Source organism: Monodelphis domestica, chromosome 2, assembly GCF_027887165.1.
Source record: "Monodelphis domestica isolate mMonDom1 chromosome 2, mMonDom1.pri, whole genome shotgun sequence".
Classification (NCBI taxonomy): domain Eukaryota; kingdom Metazoa; phylum Chordata; class Mammalia; order Didelphimorphia; family Didelphidae; genus Monodelphis; species Monodelphis domestica.
This window is the reverse complement of record NC_077228.1, coordinates 28,636,381-28,648,886: the sequence shown is the minus strand read 5'-3', so window position 1 is coordinate 28,648,886 and position 12,506 is coordinate 28,636,381. Positions and strand designations below refer to the sequence as shown.

Here is a 12,506-nt window from a genome sequence, read left to right as displayed (position 1 = left end):
ACTAAAGTCAGGCCGTCCGCTCTTTCTCTCCTGTCAGCCTCCCTCACTCCCAACAGAAAAGTTCATCTCCTCGTGGTCCTGGGAATGTACTTTCTGATTCTGGGTCCACCGCATGCTACGTGACCCTCGGATGTCCCGTCGCGGCATGGGGGGGATCCTGAGCTGAGGAGGCCAAGCCCTGGCAGCGCTCCAAACTGAAAAGAGCTGGAGCAGGAGGCCATCAAGGCCGGACAGAGGCTGCTGGGGAGGGAGGCCCCAGACCAATAAGGTCACGCATCTTTTTTTTTTTTTTGGTTCTACATTAGGAAATGTTATTGCAGACATGCAGGAAGAGTTCTGATATAGTACACAAATAGGTCTTTATACACCTTTTTTTGGGTGACTTTTAAATGTTTGTTTCTTTACAATAGGACTTCTTCCCTTCAGCATGTCCTCTCCCTCGGGCCCAGGCTGGCCCTGACCCTGCGGGGCTGCCCCAGGGGCCTTTTCTCCCTCCTCTGCTTTCACACCAACCTGTAATCATCGTGTGTGGATTAACCATGGCCAGGAATATTCAGTAGGATACAACTCTGCAGAGTCCCAGGAATATTGCTTTGAAAAGGAGGAAAAAAACAAATGCAATCACCAAGAAACACTTTCCCAGGAAGGGTACCCAGGGAGACCCCGGGAGGGGCGGGGCACAGGCTGAGGGGAGGCGGCTCCTGGGCCCCCCCTCATGCTACAAGGCCGGCGCCCCCGCCCCACTACAGGTGGCCCACCTGCTCTCGGAGGGGAATAGGAGACCCCACGCCCAGGCGGCTCCTGCCACGGCTCCTAGGCTACTCCTTTGAGAGATGTTTGTCATTAAAAATAAGTAAAATGAGACTTCTCCCTCCCGCCCATGCGTGTGCTCTGGCTAGCAGCCTGCGGGTCCAGGGTGCTCGACACATCACTGAGATGTCATAGGTGTGGGCGGGGAGGGCTCCCACGGGTGAAGAAAACACAGGACATGGAACAGACACAGAGCTCTCCCCAAAACAGCCAAGTGACCGGGGGCAGCTGCCCCTCCCTGAAGCCCCAACCTGGTAACTTGCTGGCAAGAGTTGGCCCCATTTTTCCAGATGGGGAAACTGAGGCACAAAGCTTTGGTAACTTGCCCAAGGTCACTCACAGTGAGTCAGCATGGGGGGAACCAGGGTTGGGGGGAGAGAAACATAGGCAGCCACAGATTTTCCTTCTTTCTGCACTGCCTCTGGGGCCCGCTTGGAGGGGCTCTCTGAAGACCACTGTAGAAACAGGACTATGAAGCAGGAGAGGCCCTGCCAGTCACCGGAGCCCTGCCTTCTCTCTTGGGGGCAGACCCAGGGAAAGGGGGTGCAGGAACACCCCCCAAGCTTAGGCTGGGGATAGCAGAGCCCGAGCTGAGGGCCGGCCCCGAACAGGAGCCTGAAGACGTCTCATTAACTGTGCCAAAGCGGGGCTCCCCGGGGGTGAGGGCTGGCTTCGGGGCCTTCTCCCCAGAAAGGCGGAGGAGGGTCGCCAGAGGAGGCTTTGGGGGAAGAACAGTGTATCTGGCAAGACAGGCATCCAGTTCACAACTAGGCTCAAAAATGAAGAAGGGCACTCGGCGGCCTCTCCCCGGCCATCCCGGCCGAGGGAGCTGCGGGCGGTCTCCGAGCGGCGGCCCTGAGGAAAGTCTTTCACGCTTAAGTCATGTAGTAGATCTCTGTGTACCACAGTGAGAGTGAGACGGGAAGTCAGAAGCGATGCGCGTGTGAGGGGCCTCAGAGAAGCTGCGGAAGAGGAACCCGCGAGGGGCAAAGAGCGGATCTGGCGTCTCTTAATTATCCAAGCAAGGGGCTTTTAGGCATCAAATATGGCCCAGCCGGTTGCTTAGCAACAGCTCTGACTCCTCCACCCTGCCTAGAAGTCAGAGGCAATTCCGAACTTAGCCCAAAGCTGCTGCCCACAGCAGACTCATACTTCCCAGGGCTACCTGCAAAGGATTCCTGAGCTATGCAGAGGCTTTCAGCCAAGTGACCCTGCCAGCCCATTCAAACAGTACTGGGTATGCAATCAGGAAACCCGGAGCCCTCCTGCCTCAGACACTTAACTGGCTGGCTGACCCTGGGCAAATCTCTTGCCCATCGCCGGCCTCAGTTTCCTCATCTGTAAAATGTGGACAATAGCAGCTGTCACAGCGCGTGAGGGTCAAATGAGATAACTGCAGAGCACTAGGTCAACGCCAGTTATTATTAAAGCCTTCTAGGCAGGCTGTCATGCGTGACATCAGGGCACAGGCAGGACAGAATTTCTCCTTCAGATCTGACACCTCCTGCTTTGCATCACACTTCCGTCTGCACCCGGGACAGCCCTGACAAGTCAAAATACAGATAAATCTAACAGAACGCAACTAAACATGGACCCATCTCAAGTCTTTGGCTCAGGTTCAAGGCAGGTAAGGAAGGCCTGAGCAGCCATGAATTCCTGGGGAAAGATCGGGAGGTTCCAAGGAAAGGAAGACTCTGGTTCATCATATGCCTCGGACAGATGGACGGGTCTGAGCCCAGCATCAGATGCTCCAAAGCTCAGATTCTTCATCTGAAGAACGGGGCTAACGGAATCCTCCTTCCCTTCCAGGATGGCTGTGAGGGTGGCCTCAGAGAATGGCAGGGTACCCCCTCCCCCGGAGCCCCTTCTTTGCTGCAGACAGCGAGGGGCTATCTGTTTTGTCTGTAATAAAAGTGACCGTGATTTTCACAACCCTATTTATGAAATCCCAAACTGACCCTTGTCCCATGAGAACCTGCCTCCAAGAAACCCCCTGACCGGCCCTTGTCGTAGACTGAACGATAAACCATCCAGCAGCCCCTGAACCCCTGGAGAGGACTGAGGACCCTGCTTGTCCCCCGCTTCTCCCAGGCACTCTAGCCTCTGGCTACACCCTCTTCCCCAAGTCTGGATGGAACAGCCCGTCGTTCCTCCTCTCCTGTGTTCCCTGAGGTTCCCAGAGAACCCCAAGGTCTCTAGTTCCACAGAAATTCCCATTCTTGGGGACCTGACTGGGACGGTGTTCCCAGAGCCGTGACTGTGCCATGGTCATCCTGATTCAAGCCCGGCTCTATCCTCACTACTTTGGTCCTTCTGTGTTTTTTTCAGGTCGGTGACTTCAGGAGGGCGATAAAGAGCAGGAACTTCTCGAGTCACTCCGAGCAGCATTCTTGTTTCCTCTCATCCAAACTTTAATCCACCGTTGACACAGAGGCCAACATAGCATGCCGTCTTCACGTCCACTAGGCTGTCACTCCCCCTCTATCCCACCCAGCTATTTCTGGGATAAACCCCAAATCAAGCCCTTGAGGCCTGCCACAGTCTGCCCCCTTTCCACACTATCCAAACTCACTCTTTGTCCCAGCCCAGCAGGTCTATCTTGCTTGTCCCTGATCCTGCCTCTCCTGCCTGGAATTCATTCCCGCTTCCCTCCAACATAAAATTCTTCTCCAACTTTCTAGTCCAACTCTGGTGATATCTCTTCTATGAAGCCTTCCTTGATTTTCCTATATATTCAAGAGTTCTAGTCCTTCTAAAACTGTCCTAAAGGGTTTCATTTGGGCTCTCCTTTGCTACCATGCTTCATATTTGATTAAGACATGGATAGGGATGAAGAATAAATGTTAAAAATCCTTGTTGAATTGAAATCAATTGTATTTTCCTACCCCTCCTCATGCAGGGATGAGTTGAAGCCATGCATACATAAAAATATAAATTTATTATCTTTCCTGATTGAGTTCCCTGGGAATTTGGTTGGGGTTGCCTCATAGGCAGGGAGAACCATTGTTTTATGTGGGAGGCAGCAGAGGAAACTGTGCATGCACTCAGAGCATCAGAAGCCTAGATTCAATTCTTCCATTTAACTCACTGTTTGATATGGGGAAGCCACAACCTCTGTCTGGGCCTTATATTCCCTATTTTCACATAGCCAGGTAGTATGATGGCTAGAGCACTAGACCAGAAGTCAGGAAGACCTAGGTTCAAATATAACTTTGAACATTTACTAGGTGAATTTAATATTTAAATATTAAATTCTAATTATTAAATTATATGATAATATTTAAATATTTTAAATAGTCATCTTAAAAAAAACCCTTACCTACTGTCTTAGAATCAATACTATGTATTGGTTCCAAGGCAGAAGAACAGTAAGGGCTAGGAAATTAGGATTAAGTGATTTACCTAGAGCCACACACCTAGGAAGTATCTGAGGACCAATTTGAACCCAGGACATTCTATCTCCAAGTCTGGTTCTCAATTCACTAAGCCACCCATCTGCCCCAAAAGCAGATGCATTTTTAAACTGTGAAGATTGGATTTGGGTGTCCCCTGATTATAACAATGAAGGCACTGAGCTCTTCCCTGATTGTGAAGATTTAAATTGTAACTCATGTATATTTTTAGATTTTAATCCCCATAAGTGTAAATACTCTACTTAAAAGTTAAGTATGGAGACCTGCCTATTTTTAGATTCAATCCCCATAAGAGAAAACACAGTACTTAAAAGTTAAGTATGAAGATCTGCCCATTTAGATCTAATCATCAAAAGTGCAAATATCCTACTTAACTTAATCATGAAGTGGGAGATCTGTGACCCATGTGTGCGATAGTGGATAATGAATCAGAATGACTAACTGCCTTCTGAGCAGTCCTAGAGCAGAGTGTCAGCTGTGATTGGTAGATGTGGAATTAGGGGAAGTGATGCAAGGAAAAAGGTCTTTAAAAGAAAGAGACAAGGGCCTGAATGGAGTTCTTCTAGGAGTTCAACTTGGAGACACTTGGAGTAGAACTTCCTGTGAGAATTCATTTCCTCATGCTTTTGAGTTGAGGCTGGTGAAGACCGGCAGAAGGATCTGATGACTGGGCTGACATGTGGTGAGTGAAAAGGCTGACTCCCTTTCCCTTGGCCTTTTTGGAGGTACCAGCCCCCAGAAAGGCCCACCATCTTGAGACTCCTTTCCATTGGCAGGGGAACTCTGAACTCTTGCCTGGCTCAAGAGGATCTTTCTTTCTCTCTTCTTTAATATCTTCTCTCTTTATTGTAAATTAAACTACCATAAGATCCATTCTGACTTTAAAAGTCATTTGGGATTTAGTAATTAAATCACTGGCAACCAAACTCTTAAATAATCAAGTCCAACCCTTTAAAAATTAGCCCCCCCTAACATTCTTTGGTAGACCAAATCAGTTGGATGAAATACCCTCAATATTCTTAACTTTCCTAAACTTTTCTTTTACTTGTGTGTCTAGCCCTAAGTCAGCTTTTAATAGCTTATTCTGAGTGGCACAAATCAGCTGTGGAAGGTAAGTTCAATTTTTTTTCCTTTTTCCCTTAAAAATAGCACAGCTGTTTTAAAATTTAGAGGCTGAACCCTGAGGCCTCACTGGGAAAACTGTTCCCCTAAACTCCCTTCCCTCTTAACAAACAACCTAATTAGCAGACCCTCAAGTTCTCACCTTGAGAATGATTCTATCTTTAGTTACCTTGCCTTATTCCTTAATTAGCTGTGAGGGCAAAAACCTGGAGGAAAAGCTTTCACTCCTCTTAAGAGGGTGGAAATAGTTCTCAATCTGCCCCAACAGAAAATCTTCTTTTTTCTTTCCAAACCCCACTGTCTCTAGGATTAACTTAAGTGAGAAGTAAAATCTGGAGAGAAAAGTGAGGAAAAGTAGTATTAAAGTAACAAAAACAACAAAAAGCTGGTCCTTTTTATCCTAAGAGGCTTTTACAGCCCAAATAAGGAAAATAATAATTTCTAAAAACGTTTTTTGCCCCCAGTCATTCAAAAAAGCAGCCTGGAAGTTGCTCCCTGGAAGCACTAGATAGAAGCACAGGGTTCTGGATTTTCACTCTGAGAAGGAAATCAGGTGCTTCCAGTTGCCCCTCCTATACTTAGCCTACAACAAAAGGAGTTAATCCTCTCCCACCCTCCAACCAAGGACTTAATCTAATCAAGACATGACAGCCTTAAAGGGACCACGCCCTTACCTTTAATTTTCACACCCTGACTTTAACCCCTAGCCAGTAGCTCCATCTACTGACTAAAACCAAAATTAAAAGCAATTTAACAAATATACATAGTTAATTAATTAATTAATTGATGAATAAATAAATAAAAATGGATGCTACATTACATGAAAGTTTATTGGCTTTTGAACAATTAGGAACTTTATCATCAAAATGCTTTCTATTCCTTATGTTCTTAGGTAATTTTGTTTTTCTATTCCTAAATATTGTGACAAATGCTACCATATGAAAATTTAAAGCTGAAATGCAGGCAGACATGCAAAACCAATTGGAGAATTTCAGATACTTCTTACATGGTCAAATGGCAAATACTGACCCCATCCAAAACAGATCTGATTTTTATAAGCCTTTTCCTGAACCTCTAAATGAGGAAAATCCTTCCCCTGAACTGGAGATGGAAGACCCCTCTCCTATAGCTCAGCTGTAGAACTACCTCTCTCATGCCTTGCAACTCTTGACTGACCTTACTTCCCCTGATCCTTCTTCTGAAATCCCATCTTCTCCTTTTCCTTCTCCCACCCCACAACCAAACCCAGCCACTTGGAAATCTCAGCCTTCTAACAAAACTGTTACTACTCAAACTGACTCACTATTACCTAATTCAAATAGAGGCCTTTTTCCCTTAAGGGAAGTGCCTGAAATAGGACCCAATGGGGATATTGTAACAGTAAGGCACCATATACCTTTTACTCCCCAAAACATAAATGAATTGAAACGCAATATACCCACTTTTGAAGCAGATCCCTCTGTGGTAACAAAAAAGATGGCTGACATTTTTTCAGTATGATCCATCTTACAAAGATGTTGAAAATCTAATCTAGGTTTTCTTAAAGGAAAGTTAGAAAAATAAAATAATTTCACGTCAATAAAGTCCGAGGACTCAATGCAGCACACTGCTATAACAAGATCACGGAGGGGACTATAACATCTCTGAAGATTATTTACAACTATATCATTGTAGTGAGGCCATTGTAACTGCAATGAAAGAATGCTCTGAAAACACAGATAGATGGACAGAATTTGAAAAACTTTAGCAAAATGATGATGAGACACCCTCTAGATTCATGTATAGGCTCATTGAGTTTGGGTGATGGTAACCACTTTGATCTTTCTAAAGAAAATCACATAAGACAAATTAAAAGGCACTTTGTCAATAACTATTGCAAAGGGATCAGATTGTGTTAGAACTCATTGCCCAATGTGGCCTGAAGTGAAACTTGATGAATTGAGAAAAACTGTTGTATATTTCAAAAGGAAGCAAAGAAAAAGAGGAAGAGACTAATGATTTCATGGAGACAACGAGGAAAGAATTGAAATATTTAAGAGACAGTATTGATAAACAAGAAAAAGGGCATGACACTCAACCAATGGCACTTGCCCCTCTCCAAGAATCTTACTGCCGATCTATTACCTGCCACTTCCGTGAGAAGGGCCACAAAATGATGGACTGTAGAAACTTATTCAAGGCAATGAGAAATAATAATTATAGAAATGAGCATAATGATAATCATAGAAATCACAACTTTAGGACTGATAGAAATAACTATAATGACTATAGGAAACTAAATTTTAGAAATAGAAATTGGGAAAATGATAATTCAAACCAACTCCACAACAGTATAACTTAAGAGGAGGTCGTCCAAAAAATACTCAGGGTGCTAATGCCCCTCGGGAGGAGCCCAAGGAACTTCCCAAAAATTATGATGGTGTCCGAGGGGGGGGGAAGTTGGGGCACAGGAATCAGAGGATACAACTTTGATTTTACAGATCCTGATGTCTTACTACCCGTTGTCCCTATCCATTGCCCCCCACCACCTATGAGCCCCATGTTACCTTAAAGGTTGGTAATACCTATTATGATTGTCTTTTGGATACTGGAGCTTCCAGGTCTGTATTAAAGAGTACACCTGATTTATAGTGCAATTCCACTGGCTCCGAGAATGTAATTGGGGTGTTGGGGATACCCCAAAGAGTTAAAAAACCTTTCCCCTAGGATGGTGTCTGTAGGACCTCTAGAAGTACAACATTCTTTCCTCTTGATTCCTGGCTCCCCATTAAATTTGTTGGGGAGAGACCTTCTATGCAAGCTCAGAGCCACAATAACTTGCTCTCCACATGACTCCATATCATTGGAAGTAGCTGAAGAATCTTTAAATTTACTCCCTGTACTTTGCTCAGAGAGCCAGGAGGTGAAAGAGCCTCCCATCTTTGCAATACCTGCAGATATACCTGAATCTCTCTGGGCTACATCATCTTCTGATGTTGGCCTACTTAAATCAGCCATCACTGTCCGAATTAAAACTAAATCTAGCCCATATCTTTCCATTCCTTAGTACCCACTCTCAAAGGAGGCAACTGAGGGCATTATCCCTGTAATCAACTCATTAATTGACCAACGGCATCATAATTCCCTGTAAATCTGAATACAATACACTCATCTTGCCTATTAAAAGCCAAAATTGGGACCCGATGACAAGCATCTCTATTGATTTGTACAGGACCTGAGAACAGTGAACAATCACATTATAAAGAGACACCCTATGGTTTCCAACATAAATACTATTATTTCTTCCATTCCTAGCACAGCTACATACTTTACAGTAGTAGACTTGTGCTCTGCCTTCTTCTCCATTCCTATACACGAAGGTTCCAGACATATTTTGGCTTTCACATGGAAGGGCTCTCAGTGAACATGGACTCATCAGCCTCAAAGTTATGTGGAAAGTCCTTTTTGCACAAATTTTAAGTCAAGACACTGACAATATAAAATTTAAAAACATCATATTAATAAAATATGTAGATGATCTTCTCTTAGCTTCAACAAATGCTGAAGTGTGCCAAGAGGATAGTAAGCACCCCCTCCTAGAACTACATAGTCTTAATCTAATCCTTATGTGAGATGGGGAGAAAATATAACCTGTTTCTCTTCAACTCAGCAAAGATTTTTAATATTTAGTCTTCATCCCTAATCATGCCTCAATGACACATGATGCACAGTAGCAAAAGAAAACCCTGATGAGTCACTTCAGCTCCCCCTGCCTTAGTTTCCTCCTCTGGAAAACAAAAAGAACACTTCCCAGGGGTGCTGAGAAAATCAGATCAGGTAATGTTTGTAAAGTGCTTTAGAAACTTTAGAGTCCTAAGTCCTGGGAGCATCTGTGTAACAGGAAGGGCTCTGGGTCAGGGGTCAGCAGTTCAGGTTCTAGCCTCATCTCTGCTTGGAGCTAACTAGCTGACCCAACTGATAGAGAATTCTCCTTCCCTCTCTGGGCTTGTTTTCTCTACTAGTAAAATAAAAAAGTTAGACTTCATGAAGCCTTTTCTCTTTCACTATTAAAAACATAGAATGATGGAAGAAGACAGTCTTGGAAATCCCTTGCACATACTCCCCTCTGTAAAAGAAGACGGGTGGAAAGAATCACTGAGTCTTGGTCTAAGGGTCCACAGAGCCTTGCATGGTCATCACAGGGTGTCTACATCCAGTTGTGTATTTTCTCCACTCAAGGATCCTAACTGTACCACAACTATCCCTCAGATTTTAAAGCATCCACCTGCCTGGTGCAGTCAGAAGATGGAGGCAAAAGCAAAAAAGAGAGGACGATGCCCTGAGAACTCTGAAGTCGTGGGCATCCTATGTGTTATAGAGATTCACAACCAGAGATTGCAACCAAAGACAGAGGGAAGAGAAGGCACAAATGGATCAGGTTAGAATGAGAGTTATTCTTACCTTTGCTTTTGTTTTGTTATTAAATGAATTCATTTTAACGTTCGTCTGTGAGGTTTATGTGAAATGTGATTTTCTCAGCTGTTTTTAAGAAATTTATTTTCTTACAAAGCAAGTAATTATTGCAAATGTTGAAACAATGGCTTACTGCCACTTTCCCACAGTATCCCATAACAGAGGCAAACACATCAGGAGGGTCCAGCTGTTCACCCCTGGCTCTCAGGTCAGGCTATCCAGGTGTGTTTGGGGCAGCTCTCTAGGAAGAGGAGGACACCTGAAGGCTGCCCCTACCCTGAAAATGACTGCCATGTTCTACCCCAAAGCGACAATACTATGATCAACAGTTTTAGCTACGAGGCTGCATTCGCCTCTGGCTCATGGCTTGGGAGCTCTCTTTAAGCCACATTCCTAGGTAGACTGACTTCATGTTCAGAGCTTCTAGTTCTGCTATCCTGCTTCCTGAGGCTTCATCCCTAACAAAGTAGGAGACTCTCCAGTGGAATCACACAAAGAGGCAGAGGATGGGGAGGCGTACCTCCAGGCCTGGGTCATCCGAGGCATTTAAAGGAAAGGAGATGTGAACACGGATGTGGGCATTGTGAAACTAGCTGACATTACTGGTTTGTGGTGGAGAGCTGGTAAAGGAATGGAATGGGTGAAAAAGCATTTACTAAAGACCTGCTATGTGCTAAGTGCTGTGACACAAGTTAAAAGGTGAGTCAGTCCCTGCTCTCAAAGAATTCTCACACTAACCAAGTAGAGGAAGAGTTCAGCTGCCAGACAGAGAGCAAAGACTGCAGGGAGCAAGTGGCAAGGTAGATGAAAAGACCCAGGGGTCCTTGGGGTGCTGGCATTGGAAGTGCCCAGGAACCTGGAAGGGGTAGCTGTAGGGAAATCTGGGGCAGATGCCAAGGGGGTCCTCCATCTGACTAGAATAACTGTAGGTGGCTGTTCCCTTGGCCACATCAGGAATGTCCATGTCTGTTCTACAACGTGAGAGGCCTGGAGGGGTCCTACCTCTGTGGGTCTGTGGGCCCCTGGAAGTGGGTGCAAAAAGGCTGGGAGAGAAGGGGGTTGCTCAGCGCTTGCTGTACAGTTGAATGGATGGACGCCCAAATGGGTTTTGTGTAAGCTAGCTTAGAACACTGAGAGCGGTAGCCAAAAATAAAATGAATGGATTATAACACAATGTACAAGAAATCCTTGAGAACCTTTTTTTAAAAGTTGATACACATTAATAATCTGCTGTGCATGGAGGTCCTGTGCTAGGTGCAGGAAGACGTTCAAAGCTGAACTAATCCTCGGTGTAAAATGTATCTCCTCATATTGGAGTGGAAACCAGAAGAGAGCCAGGACTCCATCAGACCTCTGACACTAGCTGAGTGACTGCAGAGCGGCCTGGGCACCCAGGTCTGCAAAACGAGGTTAGCAACCGAAGAGAAACCACAGGGTTGTTATGAACCACAGAGGTATGTTAAGGACTTTAAACTGTCAAAATAAACAGTCTCTACCCTCAAGAAGCTGACCATCTCCCGAGAGGAATTATACGTATGTAAATGAGTAAATATAGAGGATCTGGGGATGGTGAATTAATAATTGGGGAGACAGACTTCATTGTTGTAATCTTTTGGTCCATTCAAAATCTGCATTCCTCTCATTTGAGCCCAGCAGCCCCTCCTCCTCTAGCCATTTCCTATTGTTCTGAGAATAACAATCAAGGATCACTACCACTGCTTCTGGAAATGCCACAAAAAGGGACTGGGCTAGGGCTCCATTCACCATCACTTTGCCCCAAACTTCACTCCCTGCCCCTATTCCCCTCTCTATGTCCCCCCCCCCCCATTAGAAGCTCTGGGATGAACTCCCTTTTGTATTTGTATCCAGAATCATCGCACACTCCAAGAGCTGGTAGAGACCCGGGAAGTCACCTAAAGCAAAGCAATCCCTGTCCAACATGCCATGTTGGATGGCCAATGGCCATGCAGCCTCCCCCACTCAAGATAAGCCCCGGCTTCCTGAAACCAAACCTAAATCTGCCTCCTGGTGACTTCAGGTTTCGCCCTCGAGGGAGCCAAGGAACAAATCGAATTTCCCTCTAGGGGAGAGCAAGTTATCATATTCCTCAGGGGGTGCAGCAAAGATGGCGGCTTACTAGCAGGGAAAACTGGGGTCACTGGGAGAAGCCGTGACCCTCATGTCAATGATTCCGGCCTCCTCTGACCCCTCTCTCCCCTTGTTATGCATAATTCCTCTCCCACCAAAGCCCTTTGGCCAGGCCTCCTCATCCCAGGGCCATGGCCCCAGGGTCTTGTACCCCAGCCATCTCTGCTGAGCCTGGACAGACCACATGTGCCCACTTCTGAGGCCCAGCCTAGCAAGGTGGGTCACAACTGGTCACCAGGATGCTGGCCGCCAGGGAAGAGGCGCCTGGCCACTAAGACACTTGCTCCTGAGGAGCAGTGTTGTTACTGTTACCCAGAGGCAGAGTGGCCTGGGGGAAATGACTTAGAATTCAGAGACAAAAGCCTTAGAGGCAGAGCTTGGACAAAGCGCTTCTTTCTGAGACTCAACTTCCTCATGGCGTGGGGAAAGCTCTTGGCAAACCTTATAGTAAGATAAAAATGCCACTGATCACAATGGCTGTGGCCATCGTGATCCCTGATCCCAGTAGCTTAGTGAAAGCCAGACAGGGGAGTAGCATGAATTTCCAGGGAGGATCCCTTT

At 45.7% G+C, this 12,506-nt stretch overlaps 1 protein-coding gene across 1 annotated transcript in view; it reads right to left on the bottom strand.

Moving 5' to 3' along the window:
* The window catches only part of AGBL4 (AGBL carboxypeptidase 4), an 867,059-nt gene that overhangs the window by 671,120 nt on the left and 183,433 nt on the right, over window positions 1-12,506 (bottom strand).